Source organism: Hevea brasiliensis, unplaced genomic scaffold (genome assembly GCF_030052815.1).
Source record: "Hevea brasiliensis isolate MT/VB/25A 57/8 unplaced genomic scaffold, ASM3005281v1 Scaf361, whole genome shotgun sequence".
Lineage (NCBI taxonomy): Eukaryota > Viridiplantae > Streptophyta > Magnoliopsida > Malpighiales > Euphorbiaceae > Hevea > Hevea brasiliensis.
This window is the reverse complement of record NW_026614875.1, coordinates 34,335-60,913: the sequence shown is the minus strand read 5'-3', so window position 1 is coordinate 60,913 and position 26,579 is coordinate 34,335. Positions and strand designations below refer to the sequence as shown.

General features: G+C 34.1%; 1 non-coding gene and 1 pseudogene across 1 annotated transcript; one reads left to right on the top strand and one right to left on the bottom strand.

Annotated features, from left to right (window-relative positions):
* Nucleotides 1-10,868: 10,868 nt before the first annotated feature.
* Nucleotides 10,869-10,975, top strand: LOC131177218 (small nucleolar RNA R71). Its single transcript, XR_009146832.1, has one exon. It is a non-coding gene; the product is annotated as a small nucleolar RNA R71 (small nucleolar RNA).
* Nucleotides 10,976-17,477: 6,502 nt separating this feature from the next.
* Nucleotides 17,478-25,822, bottom strand: LOC131177217 (protein REDUCED CHLOROPLAST COVERAGE 3-like; annotated as a pseudogene).
* Between the last annotated feature and the right edge of the window lie 757 nt (nt 25,823-26,579).

Sequence of the window (26,579 nt, the reverse complement as noted above, 5' to 3'; positions counted from 1 at the left end):
AAAGAGTTTACTCACTCATAATGGTATTTACAAGAAAGATTGGTGGAAAAGTGAAGAAAAACATGATAAGAGGGCTAAAATAGAAAAACCCAGGTAGAAGAACTCAAAACTCTGGTTTCTAGAGCTCCAAAAGATGGTTGCAGCAGCTCCTCCCCAGAAAATGGCGTCTCCTCCTCTCTCTATTATATTTTCTTTCCTTTTTGTTTCTCCCCTTTTCCTCTTTTTGGCAAAAACTAGGAAATGATGAATTTATATGGTCCCAAAAAGTTGCCCTAAAAGTAAATAGGAGCCAAGGAGTGGATAGGAAATGAGGTATAAAATTATCCAAGTCAGCAGCATTATTCACGTTCTGGCAGTCTGCTTAGGGTACGGCTTAACCCTAAGCAGCTTCTTAGCAAATTTCAGCCTCTGGTTGCACTGTCTGCTTAAGGTTAAGCAGACCCTCAGCAAATCTCGGCAGACTTGGAGTAAAATGGACTTTTCTGCTCATGCTTGACTTCCAGCTTGACTTGTGCTGCACCTTAAGCACTGCCGCTTTACCCTAAGCAGGATCTTAAGCAATTCTCGGCAGGTTGTGGAGTAAAAGCTTGAATATGTAGGATTTAAGCCGTGCTTGACTTTCAGCTTGAACAGGCTTAAGGTTAAGCTTATATGACATACCCTAAGCAATATCATAAGCAAAGTCTTAAGCAAATTTCGGCTAACTTGCTCTTTCAAAGCTTGATTTCTTCAACTTTCCTCCATGCTTAAAGAATTCCAAATTTCTTCAAATCACTTCCTAATGCACTCATTGATCTTCGATTTGCCACAAAATCCTATCAAAAATAACAAAATTACAAAAATCAAATATAAAGTATCTAAAGTTAACAAATAAGCTAAAATAAAGCTAAAAACATAAAATATACTAAAATATAAGGGCAAAATGGATGCAAAACTACCCTAAAATGCTTATATGAAATGAGTGTAACAAATTCCCCCAAACTCAAACCTTTGCTTGTCCTCAAGCAAATTAAAACAATTAATGCAATTTGGGGTACCTTACCTTAAATTTATGAAAATTACTTATCTAAACTCTCAAGCTTACCTTTAGCCACCAATAAACCATATACCCACTTTCAAAATACAAAGAGTTTAATCCTTACCAAAGTTATCACCGCTTAGCCTTGGGTCAATTATCCATATCATCAAGCCCAAACCAATCAATCACAAAGAATAATCATGCCTAAATAGACTATAGAGTAATCCATAAACTAAAGTATCTCAAATAATGATGGAAGTAAATAAATGGATTAATGATATCCCAATCCCATAGGCAATTTTCCTATTCCAATCTCCACTAATGTAGCAAAACACCATCAAAAGATCAAAAGGACTTTCAAGGGTTATAATAGGGCTAAGAGGGTGATAATGTGGCTAACAAGGAAAGAATAAAGGTAACAAAATATTAGAATAATCAAATTATTAAAAGATCAAGACACACAAATTTTTTTTTTTTGAATCAAATGGGAGAAGGAACTCTTCAACTATTCACGATTGCTAGCATATAATTTTGAAGCTTTTAGAGGGACTACATAAATAACATTGACTTTGAATTATAATTGTCCCTTTCAATTCACCCCCAAACTCATTTTCTGTGTACTTGGGTGGTGAATTATTTTACATATCATAATTGAATTTGCTAGCCTTTTTATTTTAGTCACTTCTCCCAACTAATTATTATATATATTTTTGTTTTCTTTTTTTTTTTTATGTGTATCTATTACTCAAAGAATTATTCTCATGGAGGGTAGGTAAGTGTTAGAGTTTATGGCTAGGCATTAATGTGGGTTCCAAAGAAATAAGAGGGATAAATGTAGGCTCAAATTGGTTCCAAAGGGAAATTTTGAAGTGAGGTTGGCTAAGGCTAAAATATGGGTTTAAAATTCAAAGAATACCTATATCATTTCTTTTTCAAGTGCATGCTATGATTTCACCTTGAAAGGTTTAGAAAGATTGTTCTAGGATTGGTGAGACATCAATTAGCTATTTCTCACTCTAGAGTTTTCTCTAGGCACTCAAAGTCAACGCAATTGATTGGGTGGCCCTTGGCTAAGAATATATAAACTAAGGCAAGGATCTAATAACTTTGCACCTATCCAGAACTTTCAATCCATCAAACCCTTCTAAAAGTAAGCTCAATTGCTCTTCAAAGCAATTCTCAATCCTCTAAGGACAAGGTAAAAAATTATTTTTATGATATGCATGATCCTAAAATGAATGAATAAATTAAATTAAAACTAAGTGTAATCTATATGAAAACTATATGCAAATGTATGTGTATGAGTATAGACATGTGTGTGGTATATGTATAAGTATATGGATTATCTATATATGGATGAATGAAATGCAATAAATGAATGAATGAAAAATTTATGAAAATTTTAAAGAAAATTTTAAAAATTTTGCAAAAATTTTGCCCTCACCCCCAAACTCAAATGAAACATTGTCCTCAATGTTTAAAATGAATGCAAAGATGGGCAAAATTGTGTAAACTAATCAATTAATGAAATATATATACAATTGGGGATTAAATCAATATAAGCTCAAAAATTTCAAAATTAGCTCAAAATGATATTAACAATGAAGCTTTAGAGAGAAAGATGTGAAAAAGTATCCCAAATGTATGAATTTACACTGCTTAAGAAATTGCTTAAGATTAAGCTTAAGGTTAAGCGAGATCTGCATAAGGTTAGGCAAGATCTTAAGCTCTGGGAACATGCTAAAAAAAATATAGAAAGAACTGCAAGTGATTCAGTACCTCATGATAAAATGAAACAGATTTGGCTGAAGGTAAACTGTGCCACTCATTAATATCCACAAAATTAGAACTGAATAAAGGAGAAAATGCAAAGATAATGTGTACTAAGGTGGAAAATAGGAGTATTCAGAAAAGAACTAGATTCACTACTGCAAAATCATATAGGATAATAAAACAGGAGAGAATAAGCTAAAGAAAATATGTAAGTGTGAGCACAACCATAAAATAAGATAAATCACATCTGTTACCAAAGTTTGAAGTTTAACAAACAAAAGATAAAATGAAACCAAAGACTAGAGTAAACACAAGAACAAATACAGAAATAGAAACTTGTTAAACTAAATAAACTGCTGCTACTGCTATTGCTGTCAAGGCTTTGTTGCTGCTTCAGGTTCTGCAGTAGTCTCATTGTAATCTGAAGCTTCAGAAGCAGTCTCCAAATTTTCTGTGAGTTCTTTCATTTGCTGGAGCATGTCTTGGCCCCAATGATATAAATTGTTATAAGATTGGGCCAATTTGTTGTAGAGCTCCAACATTTGAAGTTGCTGCTGCTGCTGCTTCTTTTTAAGAGATGAAAATCTCTTTTTAAGTTTCTTTTCTAGCTTCTTCTTTTGGTTGACCTGCTGCTGACCCATGGTATCAATTTTAACTTCTAAGCTCTTCAAGGTTGCAAGGATATCTATGGTGTCAGGTGAGGGAACAGATGGTTGGGTAGTGAAGCTGGCTACTTTAGATTCCAAGGATCTTAGGAGGGACAAAATATCTGCTGAAAACTGCTGGGCAGTGGCTGTTTGAGGTTCTGCTGGTGCAAAGGCACTTGGTTCTGCAGTACCACTAGCATCAGCATGCTGCTGTAACAAGACATATGTATGTCCTACTTTCTCACAAAGATCCATGTGTAGCAACATTGTGCTGTCTATAAAGGACTCACCAGACACTGGCAGTAGCTTATGTAGACTAGCATCAAAGCTAAATGAATTGGCTATGGCAGTTATATAGCCTCCAAAAACTATGCTACCTATGGTATGCCTTGTGACAGTTTGGTTCCAATGAGTAGCTAGGAAATGGGTTGTGCTAACTTGTTTTCTCTCATTGATGCACCACAAGAAAAATAAGTCTCCAGTACCCACAATGCTGTTACTGTGTCCCCTTCCTAAAACAGTGTAAGAGATAAATCTATGGAGGTATTTCAACACAGGATCTACTATCCTAGAGGCTTTGGTGTCCTCTGCCTGTAATAACCCCCATAAGGTGCAATTTCTTTCCAGAACTTAATACGTTCATAAATGGTTTATTGCCACTCAATACTCTTATAGCCCGAACCCTAAAAACTAAAAATTTCCCTCATAGAATCCATGTCTAACTCCCTATCAATGCCAGCACATCGAAAATAGATCACATCCTTATGCTCAGGAACAGTTGGTTTTAAATTCAACCTTAAGGAACTCAAAAATTCCAAGGTCAAATCTTTGTATACTGGTTCCCTAATCCTAGCAAACTTAGTCCAGTTGACGACATCTAAATAAGCAAATACAGAGTCATAAATTCCTAACTCTTTTAAAATCTGCTCATCCATATATTTATTTGCTGAAATAGGCTTAGAAGCTAAACTCTCATAAGCATTTTTCATATCCATGTCTTTAAAAGCCCAAGGTAATGGAGAAAGTACCTCCTCTATATCATTGGCAGATGTCGCAGGTGCTGCTGGAGCAGTGGCAAGCTGGGGAGAGTCTAAAGGTGACTGAGATATAGGGATTTGAACCACTGGTGATGAAATTTGCGATAAGGACCTAGTTCTTTTACTGACTGGTTCAAAGGAAACCTGAGGTGGAGAGTTAAAGTCCAAAGTAATAGAGGGGTTTCCTTTTCTTTTTCCGATAGTGGCTTTCTTGGGTCTACCCGCAGCCATTTTGGTTTTACCTTCAGATTTGGTTTGAGTTGGCGCGGGTTCAGACATTGGTTCTTGAATATGAGTTTCGAAAATGGGTGTTTCATTTTTTGCTTCATTTTGTGGCGAGAGGGGGGTCGGCGGAATGAGGGTCGGTGTTTGATTTTGGAGTAGTGGTGGTGTTTGCGGTGGAGGCGATTGAGGTAGTGGTGGTGTTTGCAGTGGTGACTGGGATGGCAGCGGCAGACTGGGATTGGGGTTATGCTTGGGGTTAAGCAAAAATTTACTTAGGGTTCAGCAAAATTTGCATAGGTTCAGCTTAGGGTAAGCATGCAGCAATTGCTGAACTAATGATTCTGGTGTTGCTTAGGGTTAAGCAGAATTTTGCTTAGGGTTAAGCAGAATTTGCATAGGGTACAGCTTAGGGTAAGCAACATCATCAGCAAGTTTCGGCAAGTTTTGAAAAAAATTGTGATTTTACTTACCAAAAACAGTCCAAATGCTATAGAATGCTATCATGACCCTCAGTAATTACCAAATACACACAAACACCATAAAATTGAGGAATTTAAGCTCATCATCTCTTAGAAACTTATCAAACATAACACAACCATGAAGGAATTGAAAGGCAAACAGCTTAAATTAGGCATGGATTGTAATTACCTTTCTGCAAACCCAACGAAATGGTTTTATTCCTAAGCTTATACCCAAAGCACATTTTCAGCAGCATTTGAGACAAGTTCCAAACATTCAAAAATTGCAGAAAAGACATAGAAATTGACTTCTTAAGCAGCATGAACAGTAGCGTGAACAGTAACAAAAATTAGCAGACTACAAAAACTAGCAGCAATTCAAACAAAAACATGCAAATTCTAACAGACTACAAAAACTATATATACACTAAAAGGTAAAACTTAACAAACACTATTTTTGCACTTTAATAAAGCTCACATCAGTCCTAAATATCAAAATTGATCCTCATTCAAGTTGTATTTCACAGAATTTACACAAGACACAAAATCAAACATGTGCTATCAAGTAGATTGCAATATCAGCAATTTAGCACGAGTTTAAAAGTGTTACTGTTCACAGGTACTGGATAAAGTGCAGAATTTTGCTTTATACTTGCTCCCTTTTTATTCTTTGTTTTTGCTACAAGTGTCAATTTGCCCAATCTTCATGAATGACCTACAAAAGATAAACAAATGTCACTTTTGAGTTTAATGAGGGTAAAAACTGAAAATGAAATGAAATAGAAGATTAATAAACTACAAAAGGATACGCTTGGATTGCCTCCCAAGAAGCGCTTGTTTAAGGTCTTAAGCTTGATCTTTCACTCCAAATCACCTAAATATCCCCAATTGGGGAACTAAGCCATGAAACCTCTACAACCTTTTGTGTGGGTTCTCCAACAATATAATGCATTAATCTCTACCCATTAACTTTGAAAGTACCTGAGGTTTCATTCCCTATCTCAACAGCTCCATAGGGATATACCTTTATAACAGTGTAAGGCCCTGACCATCTTGATTTTAATTTTTCGGGAAATAACCTTAACCTAGAATTATATAAGAGAACAACATCCCCTTCCTGAAATTCTTTCCTCTTAATATGCTTATCATGCCATTTCTTAGTTCTTTCCTTGTAAAGTTTGGCATTTTCATAAGCATCCAATCTAAGTTCCTCAAGTTCATTTAGTTGCAGCATTCTTTTTTCTCCTGCAGTTTTTAAGTCAAAATTTAGTGTCCTTATGGCCCAATATGCTTTATGCTCTAACTCCAAAGGTAAATGACAAGCTTTCCCATAAACCAATCTAAATGGGGTGGTGCCAATAGGAGTTTTAAAAGCTGTTCTATAGGCCCAAAGAGCATCATCTAACTTTAGTGACCAATCTTTCCTTGAACTATTCACTGTTTTCTCAAGAATTCTTTTCAACTCTCTATTTGAGATCTCCACTTGACCACTAGTTTGTGGATGGCAGGGTGTTGCAACCTTGTGCTTTACTCCATATTTTTGTAATAATCTCTCAAATTGATGGTTTGCAAAAATGGGAACCTCCATCACTTATAATGGCACGTGGAGTTCCAAATTTTGTAAAAATGAACTTTTTAAGGAATTTAATCACAACTCTAACATCATTAGTTGGAGATGGTATAGCTTCAACCCATTTGCTCACATAATCTACCCCAACTAAAATGTACTTGTGTCCAAAGGATGATGGAAAAGGTCCCATGAAATCAATGCCCCACACAACAAATAGTTCCACTTCCAATATATTTTGGAGGGGCATTTCATCTCTTTTTGAGATATTACCCATCCTTGACACCTATCACATGCATTTACAAATTTTCTCACATCTTTAAACATATGTGGCCAAAAGAACCCTGCTTGAAGAACTTTTTCTGCAGTCTTTGTCACACTCATATGACCCCCATAAAGTGAAGAATGGCAATCTCTAATAACATTTCCTATCTCCTCATCAGCTAAACATCTTCTAATCAACCCATCTCCACATCTCTTAAATAAGCTCTTCCCAATCGTAATCCTTCACATCAAAAAGAAATTTCTTCTTTTGCTGCCATGTTAGGTCAGGTGGAAGGATTCCACACACCAAATAGTTCACGAAATCTGCATACCAAGGGGTATTTGCACTCATGATTACTAACAGTTGCTCATCAGGAAAATAATCATCTATTGGGAGCTCTTTTCCCAAATTATCTCCTTGTTCTTGCCTCAATCTAGACAGATGATCTGCTACTACATTTTCTACTCCTTTCTTGTATTTAATTTCCAAGTCAAACTCTTGTAGGAGTAGCACCCACCTTATCAACCTAGGTTTGGCCTCTTTTTTCTGAAGGAGATATTTGATAGCTGCATGATCTGTGTACACTATTACCTTAGACCCCACAAGATAGGACCTGAATTTATCTACTGCAAATACCACTGCCAAAAACTCTTTCTCTATAGTAGAGTAATTTATTTGAGCATCATCTAAGGTTCTACTTGCATAGTATATTGCATACACCTTCTTATCTCTCCTTTGTTCCAAAACAGCCCCAATGGCATAATTGCTAGCATCGCACATTAACTCAAAAGGTAATGACCAATCGGGTGGCTGCAAATAGGAGCAGATATCAAGGCTTCCTTTATCCTGCAAAAAGCGTTCATACAATCAGTGTCAAAATGAAATTCCACATCTTTACTCAATAAATTGGTAAGAGGTTTAGAAATCTTAGAGAAATCCTTGATGAATCTCCTGTAAAATCCAGCATGCCCCAAGAAACTCCTCACTCCCTTCACTGATGTTGGGGGTGGCATTTTCTCAATAATTTCTACCTTTGCTTTATCCACCTCAATACCCCTGTTTGACACAAGATGTCCCAAAACAATTCCTTCTTGTACCATAAAATGGCACTTTTCCCAATTCAAAACTAAATTAAACTCTTCACATCTCTGCAAAACTTTAGACAAGTTAGATAAGCATTCATCGAAAGATTTACCATACACAGAAAAATCATCCATGAACACTTCCATAATATCCTCAATCATGTCAGAAAATATGGACATCATACATCTTTGAAATGTAGCTGGGGCATTACATAGTCCAAATGGCATCCTTCGATATGCAAAGGTACCATAAGGACATGTGAAGGTAGTTTTATCCTGATCATCCGGGTGAATAGGGATCTGAAAGAACCCTGAATAGCCATCCAAATAGCAAAAATAAGAATGATGAGCTAGTCTCTCAAGCATCTGATCTATAAATGGTAATGGAAAATGGTCATTTCTAGTTGCATTATTCAACTTCCTATAGTCTATACACATTCTCCATCCAGTTACAGTCCTTGTAGGTATTAGTTCATCATTTTTATTTTCACTACTGTGATGCCCTCTTCTTTGGGTACAACATGAACTGGACTTACCCAATTGCTGTCAGAAACAGGGTAAATGATATATGCATCAAGCAATTTCAAGATTTCCTTTTTCACAACCTCTTTCATATTTGGATTCAATCTCCTCTGTGACTCTCGAGAGGCTTTATGATTATTTTCCAACAAAATTCTATGCATGCACACAGAAGGATGTATTCCTTTAATATCATCAATGGTATAACTGATTATCCTTCTATGCTTTCTAAGAACTCTTAATAATTTTTCAACTTCACAATCATTCAGTTTAGCACTAACAATTACAGGATATGTAGAATTTTGACCAAGAAAAGCATACCTGAGATTTGTTGGAAGAGGTTTCAACTCTACCTTCGGTGCTTCACTTTTTTCAAGCTTTGATGATGAAGTTGTATCTTGCTTCAAATCCCCAATCTTCTCAGTATTAGCCATAGGCAAAGGTGGATTTCCTTCCAAGATTGTAGCATATTCTGCAGCTTCTTCAATCTCATCCCCTTTTTTGATGTTATAAACTAAACAAGCTTCTAAGGGATCTTCAGGATGTTGCTTTTTGAGCACTTCTCTGACCTCTTCATCTATCACATCAATTCTCAAGCATGAATTTGAATCATCTTTTTTTTTCATTGCTTGAAACAAATTAAATTCAACTTTTTCTTCCCCAACTTCTAATATAAGCCTTCCATTTTTTACATCAATCACAGCTCCAGCAGTAGCAAGGAAATGTCTACCAAGAATAATAGAAATGTGTACATCCTCTTCTATCTCCAATACCACAAAATCTACTGGTATGAAAAATTTTCCAACTTTCAGAGGAACATTCTCAATTAACCCAATTGGAAATTTAATAGACCTATCTGCTAACTGTAGTGAAATGGTAGTAGGCTTCATTTCTCCAATCTTCATTTTCTCATAGATAGACAATGGCACCAGACTAACACTGGCTCCAAGATCATATAAAGCCTTATCTATAATGATATCCCCAATGTGACATGGTATGGAAAAACTATCAGGATCTTTCAGTTTGGGTGGAAGCTTATTTTGCAAAATAGCACTGCTTTCTTCTATGAGAGCTACGATCTCAAATTCCTCTAATTTCTTCTTGTTAGATAAAATCTCCTTCAAAAATTTAGCATATGAAGGCATTTGTGCTAAGGCATCAGTGAAAGGAATAGTCACATACAAAGACTTCAATACCTCCAAAAACTTCCCAAATTGTTTATCCAATTTCGCTTTCTGGAACCTTTATGGGAATGGTAAAGGTGGCATGTAAGCTTTAGGTGCTACATATTTAGGTTCTTCCTCTTTGCTCTCTCTCTCCTTACTTCCTTTTTCTTCCACTGAACTCTCTTTCTCAGCTTCAATTCTAACTTCAACTTCAGTTTATTCATCTCCTTCTCTGTTTTTCTCTTCTTCAATTTTCTCTTCAATCTTTTTATCTCCATTCTCTAATATTTTTCCACTTCTCAATGTAATAGCCTTGCAATGCTCCCTTGAATTTTCTGGTTGGCTAGGGAGCTTCCTAAATGCTTTGTTATTTGAAGAGCTAGCTTGTTGAGCTATTTGATTTTCTAACATCTTGTTGTGTGTTGCCATTTGATCTACTTTAGATGCTAATTAAGAAATCATATCTTGTTGACTTTGATGGCTCACAAGTAGAGTCTCAATCATAGCTTCTAATCTAGCTGTCTTGTCTGGTTGTGCTTGTTGTGGTAGAGGTGGAGCAGGTGCATTTTGAGGTTTAGGAATTCAAGGAGGACCTCTATTCTACTGAAAATTTTGATGTTGTCCTTGTCTACCTCCCCAAGAGAAATTGGGGTGGTTTCTCCATGCTGGATCATAAGTTGCAGAAAATGGGTTACCACCTGGTCTTTGATTGTAGTTCCCCACATAATCCACTTGCTCACTTAAAAAATCTTGATTAAGTGCAGAAAAATTAGCTGCATAATTGACATTTACAGCTCCAACTTCTACTAAATTACTAGAACCTCCAGTTGAAGAATCTACTTTCATGCTTAGCTTGTCCATTTTCCTTGTCAAAGCATTAAACTTAGCATTAATCGTATTCATGGCATCAAGCTTAAACATACTAGCTGGTTTCTTGATCTCATTCCTCTCACAACTCCGTTGGTAGTTGTTATAAGTAATTTTATCAAGAGCAGAAAAAGCTTCATCTTCAGAGTTCTCCATAAGATCACCTCCAGAAGATGCATCAATTGTACTTCTAATAGCGGGTGTAACTCCATTGTAAAAGTGTTGAACAAGCATCCACTTAGGAATCCCATGATGTGGACATCTCCTTTGCAAATCCTTGTACCTCTCCCATGCTTCATATAAGCTCTCATCATCTCTAGGTTTAAAAGAAGTCAGCTCATTTCTCAGCTTAGCTATCTTGCTTGGTGGAAAATATTGAGTTAAAAATGCTTGAGAAAGTTCATCCCATGTTGTGATAGAACCCGGTGGCAAAGAATGTAACCACTCTCTAGCTCGGTCCTTCAAAGAAAAACGAAACAATCTAAGTCAAATTGCATCATCAGAAACTCCATTTATCTTCAACATATCACTGATCTCAAGAAAGTGTGCTAGATGCACATGTGGACTTTCACTTGGACTTCCCCCAAATTGTGATTGTTGTACCATCTGACAGAGTGCAGGCTTCAGTTCAAAATTATTAGCTTCTACTCTTGGTCTTGTGATACTTGGCATGAAATTCCCAATGTTAGGATAGGCATGATCCTTCACAGAGCGGTTGTTATTATTGTTGGCCATTTCTTTTTGTAATTGTTCTTGCTCTTGTGCTCTTTCTTGTTGTTGTTGAGCTTTAATTTCAGTTTTTCTCCTCTTAGATTCTGCTCTTAAAGCTCTTGCTGTCTTTTCTATTTCTGGATCAAAGAATAAATTGATTTCTTCACTTTTTGTCCTTCTCATAAAATAAAGCACCTGAAAAACAAAATAAACAAATTCTCAAAGTAAAATGGTAAAAAGAAAATAAAATAAAATGCCCCAATTAACCAAACAAACAATTGTTCAATATCAAACAAAAATCAAATCTCCGGCAACAGCGCCAAAAACTTAATGTGGCGAATCCGCAAGTATACGGGTCGTCTCAAATAATAAAGTGATGAATCAAGTATCGTTCCCACGAGGATTTGCCGTTTGAGTACCAAACTATGAATGAAGCGATTATTTGGGCTAATGATTGATGAATAAATGGTAAATATAAATAAGCAAGGTAAATTGATTAATCTAATAGGAATGGGTAAAGAGCAAACAAATAAATTCTAAATCTAGTTTGCAATTAAACTAAATTAATAATGGGTAATTTAAATCAAAGTCTAATTATGTTAAAAGTGGTTCCAGAGTTGGGGGTTTATGCATAAATTAATTGGGATTTATCTTGGGCATTCCAATTTTAAGGGGAAAATAGAGTTTGAAGGAAATTGATTCTAAATTCCTTTGATATCTTTTTCAAGCAAACCAAAGTGTGTTCTAAAATAACAAAACCTACTTTCGTATGTTATTTGATTACTTTAAAACCCATTAAGTTTTATAACCAATAATTAATTCCTCTTAAAATCCTAGTTTATTTCTAAATCTAGGTGATTTTAAGTTCCAATCCTTGATTATCTATCAATGACTTTCACCTTTCGGTCCTTCAATCAAAGATTAACAAAATACCCAATGGGTACCAACATTAGGCAAGTAAATCAAGCACACAAGGAAAGAATCAAAACTCATATTTATGTAAAATAAGGAAATACCCAGTCCAAATCCACAAATTAATCTAAAACATATTTCCCAACTCTGAAATCCAAAGAGTTTACTCACTCATAATAGTATTTACAAGAAATATTGATGGAAAAGTAAAGAAAAACATGATAAGAGGGCTAAAATAGAAAAACCCAGGTAGAAGAACCCAAAACTCTGATTTCTAGAGCTCCAAAAGATGGTTGCAGTAGCTCCTCCCTAGAAAATGGTGTCTCTTCCTCTCTCTATTATATTTTCTTTCCTTTTTGTTTCTCACCTTTTCCTCTTTTTGGCAAAAACTAGGAAATGATGAATTTATATGGTCCCAAAAAGTTGCCCTAAAAGTAAATAGGAGCCAAGGAGTGGATAGGAAATGAGGTATAAAATTATCCAAGTCAGCAGCATTATTCACGTTCTGACAGTCTACTTAGGGTACGGCTTAACCGTAAGCAGCTCTTAGCAAATTTCAGCCTCTGGTTGCACTGTCTGCTTAAGGTTAAGCAGACCCTCAGTAAATCTCGGCAGACTTGGAGTAAAATGGGCTTTTTTGCTCATGCTTGACTTCCAACTTGACTTGTGCTGCACCTTAAGCATTGCCGCTTTACCCTAAGCAGGATCTTAAGCAATTCTCGGCAGGTTGTGGAGTAAAAGCTTGAATATGTAGGATTTAAGCCGTGCTTGACTTTCAGCTTGAACAGGCTTAAGGTTAAGCTTATATGACATACCCTAAGCAACATCATAAGCAAAGTCTTAAGCAAATTTCGGCTAACTTGCTCTTTCAAAGCTTAATTTCTTCAACTTTTCTCCATGCTTAAAGAATTCCAAATTTCTTCAAATCACTTCCTAATGCACTCATTGATCTTCGATTTGCCACAAAATCCTATCAAAAATAACAAAATTACAAAAATCAAATATAAAGTATCTAAAGTTAATAAATAAGCTAAAATAAAGCTAAAAGCATAAAATATACTAAAATATAAGGGCAAAATGGATGAAAAACTACCCTAAAATGCTTATATGAAATGAGTGTAATAAGGGATTGTACCAAATAGAAGATTAACTCCAACTGCAAAAGTTTTTAAGCTTGTTAATCTGCCCATTAACTCAGGAATATTTCCCACCAAGTTGTTGAGTGTCACATGAAAGATGGTGAGTGAAGAAAGATTGCCCAAGGAAGCTAGGATTTCTCCTCTGAGATTGTTCACTCGAAGCTGAAGCTCCTCAAGCTTTAATAAAGAACCAAGTTCTGATGGTATGTGTCCTAATAAATTATTTCTTTGTAAACCAACCCCCCTGAGTTGAGAACAAAGAGTCAAGTTGGTCAGAATCTTGACTTCCAATGAATTGTTGTTAAGAAGGAAATATTGCTGGCGAAATAACCTACCAACTTCTTGTGGAACCTCACCACGGAAACTATTATTCTGAAGGCTGATGAACCTGAGAAAACTAAGGTTCCCAATGGATGGTGACATGGATCCAAACAAATTCTGCCCATCTAAGACAAGGGATGTGACTTTCTAATGCCTAGAACTGCATGTGATTCCAAACCAATTACAGAAATGGAGAGAGTCATTCCATGAGTTCAAGATTCGATTTGGATCACTAGTTATCCTTGCCTTAAACTTGAGCAAAGAAAGTCTATCGTCTCATTTTCTGAAGCATCAGCTTGTAGCCACTGCAAGCTCATTGCGCAAAGAAGAAAGATGAAAGAAAGAGAACGTAAACTGATATGATCATACAACTTCATTTAGTACGGACTATGACTGTGGAGAATGAGAGAGGGAGATTTTAGCAGACATTTATAGCATTATAAACCTGTTTTTATTTTCCTCCTCTCCCCCATTGGGTCAAAAACTATCAACATTTTACCAAAGGTTTTTAATTTTATCAATATGACCATCAACTTTGAATTTTTTTTATTTAATAATTAAATCTTTTGAATCTAAAATTACTTAATATGCATATGAAATTTATCAATAAAATATGAGTCTTTTATTCTAATTAACATGACATGTAAATATTTCATTTGTTTTTATTTACTAAATAATTTAAATTATTATAATTAAAAATTAAATTAATAAAATTAAAAATTTTAACTAAAATTCCATCTTTATAGTTAACCTAATACTAGCTTCGAAATCCCACATCATTTGCAAAATTGTGTATATAGAATATAAAATTTAGTATATTTTAATAAAATTATCATCATTTTATTAAAAAATGTGCGGTATTATTTTTTTTTGTAAAAAATTTTAAAAAAACTTATAAATTAGTAGGTACCTTATTAATCAAGGTTTAACTATGAATAATTTATTTTTATTAAAAAAATCAATTTAATATAATAAACGAAAATATATAAAAATTGAACCCATGATATCATGCAATTAAAAAAAAAAAAGAAATCAATATACATAACTCATATATTCAAAAATAATATAAATAAATGAAAATTAATTGTGTATTCATAAGAAAAATCAATAAATATAAAACAAAAATAAATAAAAATATAAAGAAACAAGCAGTTTACCCATTGGAATTCAGATTCCATGAAGATAAATTAAAAAATTTTTCCTAGAGTAAAAAATTCTTGAGGATATAAATCAAAAGATTGAAAAAAAAATAATTAATTAACTAATTGGGGCCAAAAACTTTGACTAGGAATAAAATAAAAATGAAAATCCTTTTTATTTTATTCCCTCTGAGATTCTTAAATAGGAAAAGGAACATTTCTCCCTCTTGCAAATTAAATTTTCAATTCTAATATACCATGAATTCACATAATATATAATTATATATACCAAAAACAAACACATCTTCATCTCATATACATATTCTTATAATTTTCCACCACATGATGAGGACTTTTCTCCTTCCTTGGATTTATAATGGAATCATACTCATCCAATTAATAAGAAATGCACTGAGCATTTTAATTATTTATACATTCGATTGAAAAATGAAAATGAAATGCAATATAATAAAATATGATATGATAATTTTTAATTTCATATTTAATTTATACATTCGTCTAGCACGCATTGGAGTGCCAATTCATGGATTCCAATTTCCAAGAATACTAGTTGTTACCAATTTAATTTCATTGATTATAGGGTACAACTATAATCAATTATCCCTATTATTTCTTAATTAAGGTGAATTGTTTAGACCAAAAAAAAAATTGTTATGAAGTTTATAATTTAATTGAAGAATAGGGTCATTGATTCGACTAGTAAATTAATGAATTATTAAAAAATAATTAAATATATATTAATTAAATATTATACTCATTAATAAAATTAAATAAATTTAATCAATTAAATAAATTTAATCAATTAAATTTTATTTTTAAAATTAATATTTTAATATTTATTAAGTTATATTTACATATATTTCAATGATTCTTTTAAATTTTATAGAAAAATATAAAATTTTAAATATTTATTCTTGAAATTTATAATTTATATATATAATAAAAATATTTTTATAAATGAATAATTATCTTGTTAGTATTATGAAACATTAATATACATTAAATATTAAAAAATAAACATATTATCTTATTCATTGGTTAAATATAAATTAAAATATAATATCATTGATATTTTAAAAAAATTTTAAATTAATCGGATCAACGAATTATCAGTTTAATCATTAAATTATCCAAATTTTAACTAGTTAACTTTTTATTTAATAATTCAATTTTATATTTGAGTCACCAATTTACCAAATCAACCTGTCAGTCTCCAAAGTAAATATAACAAATGCCTAAAAACTTTTCCAAGAAAAGCCACAATCTTCTATACAGAACAACCAAACATTTGATCACAAATTGATTAGTGATATTTCTTTTTAAGTGAGAAAATATTTCGTCAATGTTCTCTATATATATATATATATAAATTAGTTGAATTGGACTAATTGTTGATACCTGCCCCTTTACCAAGCCTTCTTCGGAATATCAATTATTTTATTGGTGAAAATGTATATGAAGCACATAAATTTTGACATTAATGTTCAAAAAAAACAAACAAAAATCTATCTAATGCTTATGTAATTTGATCGCGATTACTATTTTTTATTATAAAGAGGAGCAAACATTCAAAATTAATTATATAGAATAATTGCCCACATATGACATGCCACTAATATTACATAAGAAGAATTATTATTTAATTTTTTATTTTAATAAAATTAATTATTTAATTATTTTATTTTTATATTTTTATTTTATTTACTCTTTAATTTTTTCATTCAGATTAAATTAAATTTTCTATTTAATCATTGCATTTATAAAAGAGTATATCGACTAAATAATTCAAGGTTAGAAAATAGAAAATTTATATAAGTTTGTTTTCAAATCACAATGAAATTTAAATCATTACTTAACAACATTTCATTATGCCTATTACTCTCTTTGTCTATTTTTATCTGTTATTTTTTAATTTCTTTTTAAAATTATATGGTGCATTTTCTATCTAATATTATTTTTTTTTCAATTTTATCTCTATTAAATATAATAAATATTTATATAAGAAATAATCAAGTAAGATAAAAGGTAATTTAGTCCATTACTAGTATGTTTTTATAAAAGTGATTTATTCAATCATTTCTTAATCACCATACAAAACCCAAAAGCCACCGATAAAAATAGATGGAGGTAATATTATTTTTAGCAAATATGTCTAATTTCACCTAAGTATGAATTAGGGGTGATCACAATTAGATTAACTATTTCTAGGTCTACAGCTTAGAAATTTAGGCACAGCTGTTGTTGATGTTCTGTTTGGTAACTGCTCAAAGAAATAAAAATTCAAGAACCACAAATGGCAAGTGAATCAAGCAACCATGGCCACGAAGGCCAATTTCGTGAAGCATAATTTTTTTTGTTAAGCTCCTACATTCTTCTCGTGGTTTCTGCACAAAATTACTGCACACTGTCAACATTTCAGATGACCATAGTCTTGTTAACCAGGTCCAGCTATGTAGGAAGCCAATTTACCAGTCAACACAATTCAAGAGAATCAACAATCAGTGAATAGTTGTGGTTTAGGCACTCCACTAGCTGCTCAATCACAGTGTCACACATGAAAGGTACAGGACTTCAGATTAGCCTTTATTGAGCATGGAACAAAGAAGGAAATCATGGAACTTGGCGATTAGCCTTTTATTGATCAAACAAAATCTCTGAATAAGAGAAAATTGAGATTTTTACAGAGATTATTACAATGTACTCAGATGGAATGAAAACCAATAAAATTAAATACAAATTATGATAAGAACTTCACTTCTGCATTGTCCTTCAATCTTTTCTATTGTGTTACAAGGTGATGCGAAGAGCTTTGTCAGATCACAAGAACAGCATAACAAGGACAACACCTTTTTTTCACATCTGCGTCTTCTTCGTCTTTTTTTTTTCTTTCTCTATCTTCAACGAACAGAAGCACAGATTGATTGTTGATTGTACAACCCGGCTACCCCATTTGTGAACTGCCTGTTTCTTCTCCTCTTTCTTACAACAATAAAACCTTCACCATCACCATTTTTCTTATTATTTACATCTATTGCTTTTGACTGCTCGTGTTCATTTGAATGCGTAACCTGGTCTGTCTTTTCTTCGTCTCCATAGAGGACTTTTATAATTGCAATGTCATTGGCAATTGCATCCGAAGAACTTTCAAACTTCTTCTCGCTGGGTACAGGCTTACTTCCAGAATCAACATTGTGCTGAACTGAATTCACAATAAAGCTTATAGAATTATCTGCCTTGCAAGTTCCGCCTTCTCAGACTCACAGCTGGTCTTTCTTGGACTACCATCTTTGACTCTATTGCTGGATTCCTAGTCTAATATCTCCTGTTATGCCTTGTTCTTTTCTAGCATAGAGTTTGACCCATTTGGAACACTTAAATCTCTATTTCCAGGATTTGTTTGCCAAACTTTCCTGGGTACAAACTCAGGTGCATGTGGATTCATGCTCCTAGAAGGCATTGTCATGGGAGTTTGATATTTCAGCAAACCTTGTTTCTTGCGGTATGATATTGTATTTCTATAGTACAGTGGTGATCTTGGTCCACAAGGAACTCTAGCAGCAAGTGGAGGTGCCACTGGCTCTGCAAGCATGCTTTGACTAGCTCTTACATCATAAATGCTTGTCCAAGAGACCGAGTTTAATGTGTGAACTACAGAGAGTGCTCCTGGATTGAATGGTTCAGCTGTAGCAGAAAGCTTACTTCCATTTGTTTCATCTGACTTTTCCTGATTAGAAGTAGGAATCTCATCATGTTCAGATCTAGATTTTTCTGATTGAGTTCCATGATCATGATTTTCATCTGTTTCACCATCATCTGGTACATTATCAACAACAGAAGTAGTATTGATTTCCTCCATTGATGTCTCATTTGTAATGCTGCATGTCTGGGTTTCAGGTTCTTTCTCATTTGATTCTTCTACTCGCTCCATTAATGGCTTCAAAACTGTACCTGGCGGTGCAACAGCCACTACTTTGTAAGATACAGATTTAGAAGCCATAGCAGAGATGTTTGCTGAAGATCATGACGTTTTAGGCACACAAGATTTTGCCTGCAGTTTAATTGAATCCTCCACAACACTCAACCCAAGTGTATTTGATTGCCTTGTTGCTGATAATTCAGTTGTAATGGTCCTGGGAATTGTTTTTTGAGCTGGCGAAATGATTTCCCTCCTGTAGCTGCTTTCTCTGATATTTGAGTATTCAGAATCATTTATATTCAGCTTTGCAAGAGCAGGTCGCCTACGACCTGATTTCCTGCCAGCAGCATTCCCCAACCTCCCTTTTGGATTGGTTTCTAGCCAACCTTCATCTGATGCTGTTTCTTCAACAACTTCAACTGATTTTTCATATTGAACCATGTCTACCTTTACTTCTTTGTTGCCAGTGGCCTAAGACATTGCATTTTCCAATCTTTCAGGGAGCATGGCATCTTCAACCATTTCATTTTGATGGCCTTGAGGGGCTTTATCATTGATCTGCAATAACTGTCAAATTTTAATACAAGGAAAGATCAGTTGCTATTTTGTTCTCTTTAATTAGCAGAACTATTATATCAAAGTTCAGACTTTAGATAGCTCAGAAGATGCTAAATTAAGTAGACAACACTGACTTTGCTCAAATGACATTTTTGAGGAATTTAACATGCTCAGCAAAAGCAACAATCCAAGATTTCAGGTTTTTAGGGAACTCCAATTTACAGAACTTCAATACAATGTCAGGTTTCCCCATCTTTTTTTTCCTCAATTATGGGCAAACCAAGGTCAACCTGATGCAACTCTTGCCGTTTATGAAACTGTATAAAAAGCTGATTGGACAGATGTCCTGGTGCCAAACTGAACTTAACAACTCCATTTTGATTTTCTGATAATTTCATTAGATTGGTGGGATACAACAGTCTTCAAAAGAAAATTTAGCAACAGACCAATAGATTTTAACCTCAAATTCAAGGAAAAAGATGACTTAACAAGAAACTGTCAGACCAAGTTGCGTTTATAAGTTCTAATAAACAAGCTGTTGGAATATATGGCTTGTGGGAACAAGTCTCACATCAGCAGCATACAAGGAAATTAAAGGGCATACAAGTGTTGGCAAACCAAACCAACAAAAGCAATATATACTACCTTCACACGCCGCTGTTTCTTCTATGCATCACTTCCTGTAGAATCATGATCAGGACTGATGTAATCCAAGAGGTCTGATGCACTGCAACAAAGGGTCACAGATTTCGGTACCCCTGGCTATAGTTGCTGATCTAAAAACAAGTAATGTGGAGAATACCATATCAATACCTAAGGTGACCTTTGCTTGCAATAGATGCATCTGGCTTTGGAGTTCCATTTCGTGCTGCTTCTTGCTGCTCTAGAGCCTTGGATTCAAAATATTCAAGCCATGCAGCAGCATCCCGCATGAGAAAATGCAGCACCTCAATCAGTATCAGATATCACTTTCTCCAACAGATTGATCCCGAGTAGCCAAGACTGCATGACATTAAAACAAAAAATGCTATTTACAACCACTATACCCAGCCCTTTAGGGCTGGCCAAGGAAAAGGTACAGGTGCTGGACAATCCACAGTGACAGTGAATCTCATGAACTCAGTTGTTCTAAACACTTGGAAACCAAAGCTGGACACTGATGGACAAGTCAACATAGATCACGACCATGCATTTTCAGGTTACCTGAGTACAAAGATCCTCTGGTCCAAGTTTTGCTTGAAGTATCTTTAGTGTAGTTTGCTCATGCTGAACGCTGAGCCAATATGCTTCCATCAATGACAGAGCTATGGCTATCGCATGGTAGCTTGCGGCTGTCTGTCAGACAAAAAGCAAATAAGCAAACAAAAATTAGCCTTCTTTCCTTCTTATAAAAAGTTTAGCTTAATAGAATATTATCATGCAGGAGTTTACTCAAAGTTTTTGTAAGAGACAGAGAGAGAGAGAGAGAGAGAGGGAAGGAGGGTAACTTGTATGTGATCCACTCCTAATAATCTCTGATTGCGCTCTAGAGCTTCATGCAGAAATCTAGGAGCAACATGAACATTTCCCATGCCCTCTTCCATCATAGCCACGTTGATGTATGTTGCAGCAGTATTAGAATGAGAGAGTCCACAGATAAAATGAAGAAGGAACAAAGCACGGTTCACATATCTGTCAAAAAAATTAGGACCAATCAAGGGAGCCAATGAAATACAAAAATCAAATGACAAAAATTTTACAGGAACTCAATTAAAAGAATAAAATAGAACCACATAGCTTATTCAATCAAAAAATTGCATTTAGCAGAAAAACAGTTCTCATTGAAATAATTAATTACAACATAAGGGTGAAGGGACAGATTCAACAATGACGTTCATTTAAAGAACTTCTGTTTTTCTGGCATCATTAATTATAGTCTAGTTAATTCAGTAATTAAATGTGCAAAGATGATTGGCAAATAAAGAAAAAGGTAAATTACTGAAGACCTGGCTTAACATATGCCTTTGCCCCTACTGATTGAAAATTAGTTAATTTAATCATTATACTACCATTAGTAAAAAAATGCCAGATTTTGAAACAATTCAGGGACTTAAAGTGTGATCAGAGTTTAAAATTTCAAGGAATAAATTGTAGTAAGTTTAAAATAACAGGGACAAGTGTAATTTGAAAAAAAATCATGTCTTGTACATGAACGACTAAAGTTTGTACATGAACGACTAAAGTGTAAATTTGAGGAAAGAAAATGTATGTTAGAACAAACTCAGGGAATTTTTGTAGTTTACCCAAAGAAAAAAGTCCAGTGCATATTCAATTTTACTTACTTCAAAGCCAACTCAATACGTTGAAGATGATAATAAAACACAGAAAGATCTCCATAGCTTTTCATTGTATCTGGATGGTCAAGCCCAAGTTCCCTCTCATTAATATCCAAAGCCTTTTGCTGATATATAGTTGCCTAAAAAAATAAAAGAAATAAAATAAATTAACTAGCAGTTATATCCTCAATTAATCAAAATGGTGGAAACCCACCTATCAAGGTAGTTAGAGCTCATGATAATTTCACATAACTAAAACATTTAATTTTTTGAACTAAATTGCATCGATGCTCAAACATGCAAACACCTACCATATTAATAAGAAACTGACACACTGCAGTAACTTCTGAGATCTACTCTGATTCTTGAATAGCCATTCTATAATTAGAGATATTAAGAACTTGGAATCTTTTTTATATCCAATCATATACCAATTAAATGCACCATTTTATGCTTCACTTTAACAAATAATTCTAATGATTTAGACAAATGCCTTTGCTTGAAGGGAAATAAGAATGACCCAAATCAAATTCCTAAAACAAAAGCAGATACATGGCAGAGGAGTTTTATTACCTGATTAAAGTCTCCAGTGTGGTAAAGAACTACAGCTAGAAGACTATAAGCACTTGCAGTAGTCCGATGATAGGGACCACATACAGCCATCATCTTTGCTAGTGCCTTCAATGTAAATAGACATATTATGAGAACAATGAGTGTCTAACTTAAACAAAGGGATTAATGTAGAATTTATGTATCCATTGAATGAGTTAACACCTTTGTTCATTAATTAACAGCATCCTCCAGCTTTCCTTTATCAAGAGAAATCTTGGATGACTCCAATAAATTTTGTCCGTCTGCTGAAGAGCATCCTACATGCTGTACAGCATAGCATAACTACCACCTCATTCATATTGAATTTACTAATAGCTCACTAAGAATGAAATTTTCAGATTGACAGATGACAAACTCCAACCTTACACACAGGAACAATGCTGATGATGTCAAATTTCCTGAAAGGGTTTGGGCATTCCATGTCATAATCTCTTGGAACTAACTCCAGCCCCACCTGGAAAAATAATTATTAGTGAGAGCCACATTTCAAGTATATTCAGCAGCCAAAAACAATTTTAAAAAGGGGTACCTTATGGCAAAGTCCTCGAAGAATTGATAACTTTCTCAAGTGCAGAAACTCATCTATTAATGTCCAACCAAATATTCTAGAAAGAAACGTTTGTAACCAATGCAATTTGAGAATACAATCATCCTTATAATTTGGTCATTATCTTCCATGTTACATGATCCAAGTAAGAAATTTAGGGATGAAGCTACGGCTGCCGATAGGTCTGCTACATTCTCCACAGATGCAATAACTGCTTTCACTATGTGCTTGAAAGCTCTAGTAACCATCTCATGGATACAAAGTGATTGTATATGAGGAAGCTTCTCTGCCAGTTCAAACCTGATTACAACAAGATCAGAACCAATAAAATTAGAATATTTTACTTAAAACATATGAAAATATGAAAATCTTCAATGAAATAACTCCTTTCCAAAAGAATTTTACACTACATAAGGATATATTCAAAGGATTGCGACAGTTAAACATACCAAAATATTTATCAGGCAGTATGCTTCCCAGAGAAATATTATGACTTGTATGATATGCTTTGATTTAGCTGGTTTGCACAAAATGAACTCACTAAATATAGCATACAGATATATAATATGAGAGTCAGACACATACTACTCAACACGCCTACACAGAATACTTACCACCCGGCCCAGAGAGCGCATTTGTAGTCCCCTTAAATGCATGAAATCAGTCAGTGTACGCCCATCAATAGGGGAAAGTTCTAGCGAGCCAAAGTCTGTTACCTAAATGATGCATGAGATCTAGATCATAAATCATACACAAAACCACATAAAAGTTATTGTCCTAGAGCAATTGACTGTATAAACAAAGTATTACCAGCTTTGGCAAAGCAATTTCATTATAATATCCATATGCCATTTGAATAAGCTCATCCACTGACTGTCGCAAGAAGTAAATCCAACAGATAAGCAGAAAAAATTTGGTGCTGCAAGAACTACAGGCAGGGACAGAAACAAGCAAAAAATTCATAAGGAAAAAGAGACTTTCAAAAACCTTTAAATGAAGGCCAATTCCAGATTCTTTCAGACGGAAGAATTGATACATGCATTTTGCATAGTCATTTAGGTTTAATTTCATGGCAATTTTATTTAATTGTTAGTCACTTTTAGCTAATTTTATTAGTTATTTAGATAGTTTTTCATGATTGCCAATTTTTGAATTAATTTGTAATTTTACTTTGTTTTGTAGGAAAAATGGTGTTTTTGAGGGACTAAAAAAGAAATTTTGCCAATGAGGAATGATTTCTACAGCCAAAGATATCAAAAAAAAGTTTGAAAGTTGAATTATGCAGTAGCCAAATTGCGCATAACTTGCCGCATAAGTTGTGCAGTTTTGCACAAGGAGAAGAAGCAATTTTTCCTTTCCTGCCAAAATCTGCATAAGTCACTGCATGACTTATGCAGACTTGCAGCTTTACACAGAGGGCCCAGAAACCTGCCGAAAACTACATAAGGGACTGCATAACTTATGCAGTCCACTTATGCAGTTTTATAGAGTCTTTTTAGGGCTACTTATCAGAAAAAAATATAAATAGGCCCTTATCTCATTTTGGAAAGGGAGGAGGAGACAAAAAAGGAGCAGCAGCAGGGGAAGAGTCAGAAATTAGAGAGCAAAACGTCACCTCTCCATTTCTAGACCAGATTTGGAGATTTCTTTCCTTTCTTGCATATTTCCTACCTTTTTTGTATTGGGTTTCTTAGTTCTTAGCTTAGATTAAAGACTTATTTCCATATTAACTCAAAATTTCTTGTAAATATTATGGATAGTGAGTAGTTTTCATTAGATTCTGGAGTGAGAATGTAATATTTGAGATATTTTGTGGATTTTGATTGGGTAATCCATAGTTTGGTTTTAATGAAGTTTTTTTCATTTCTTGTGTGCTCAATGACATGCTTGGTGTAGAATCCCATTAAGTATTATTTTTAATCCATGGTTGAAGCATCGAAAGGAGACAACCTTGTGATAGATAATCAAGAAATTGGACTTAATTAACTTAGTTCTAGAAATAGACTAAGGATTAAGAGGATTTACAGATTAATTAAGGAACTTAATGGGTCTTGATTAATTTTAACTCCACGAAAGTAGGATTAGATTGATTAAGGCACTCTTTGTCTCACTCGAAAGGGTATTCAAAGGATTTAAGAATTAATCTCTTTAAAACCTGTAAATTCCACAAGATTGGGTAACCAATTTAAAAATCCCAAAATAGCTTGAATATGAACCCCCGAACTCCGGAATCGCCTCTTTTGTTATTGTTAATTTCTAATCGAATTTAATTACTTGCCATATTTCAATTTGCTTATTTTAATTTGATGCAAATTTAGTTAAATCATTACATTGTTGAATAAATTATTGATTTTGCACATATAGATTTCATACTTCAATATCCATCAATTTATTGCTTTAATTTCAAAAATAGTTCAAATTAGTCAAATTTTTATATCAAAAATTCAATCATTAACACAACTCCTCGTGGGAACGATATCTTTTCTATATTACTTGTACGACCCGTGCACTTGCGGTTGGGCCACATCAAGAAGGCTTCTTCAGAAATCAATTCCTTCAATTCATTCTCACTGTTGGAGTCTCCATTGCTATGCTGTCCTTTATCAGTTCCCACATTTAGTCTGCAGGGGCCAGTTTTAGTTTCTTCCTTCTCAAGGTTGCCATTCATGCTAGTTTTTTTATCCCACTTCTTCAAGAACTTAAATTCCTTTCCAAGACCTTTTACAGCATGTTCGGTCTCAGTATCCTTCTCAGAGTGTTTAGAATCAATATCTGATGGAGTTTCCTGCTTTTGCAGATGTTACGTCCAACATGAACCCAGTTCCCATATAATGGACCTTTCAGAAGCAACAGGCATCTCCTCCAACTTGGTCAAACTCTCTTTAATTACTTGTTGAACAAGACACCTAGATGCTTCTGAATCATCGAAGGAGTGGTGAGGTGACTGACCTCCAGATGATTCCTTGACACAAGACTGGTAAAGCACAACCCTTAAGCTGAAAAACATTTATCACCCTATAAGTCCATAGTGAATTATTAAAGCACATGCATTCAAGAACAGTAAATAGAAAGCATCTTACGCTCTCAATAAAGCAGCAAAAAACTTTTACGACCTATCTTATTCTATTGGCTCCATAGAAACCTTAATTGCACATCTCTACTTAATGTTTCTTTTTTATGGCAACGTGTTATTTTACCTCCAAGTTTCATTAGTAAATTCCTCAAATTAGAATTGAAAAATACTCTTGACAATGATCTTCTGCAATAAAATCCCCCTTATAGCTGATAAGTAACTAATCACATTCCATCACATTATGGTATAAAGGATCCAAAATATAAGACAAACAAAATGTGCTTTCTTTACATTAAGGATCACAAACACAAGCTTTTCATTAAGGATCACAAACACTTGAAAGTAGTTTCTCCGGTACTTCTCTTGAGAAGTTGTTATAAGACAAATCTAAATCTCTCAATTTACAGTCATCGCTAGCAGAAAAAAGAAAATAACCTTGAAAACAATTTCTGGCCAAGTTAAGATGTCCCATATTCTGAAGCATCTTTGCACCAATTTCTTCAAGCCACCCATTCAAAGAATTATTCATAAGATTTAGGATCTCAAATCCTCCATTGTTCTCAAGCAACCAATTAGGAAACCTTCCTTTGAGTTTGTTGTGAGACAAGTCAAAGACTTCCAATTTGAATTGGTGAAAGAGAAACTCAGGAATATTGTCAAGACCACAACTTTGCATTATAAGAACTTTTAA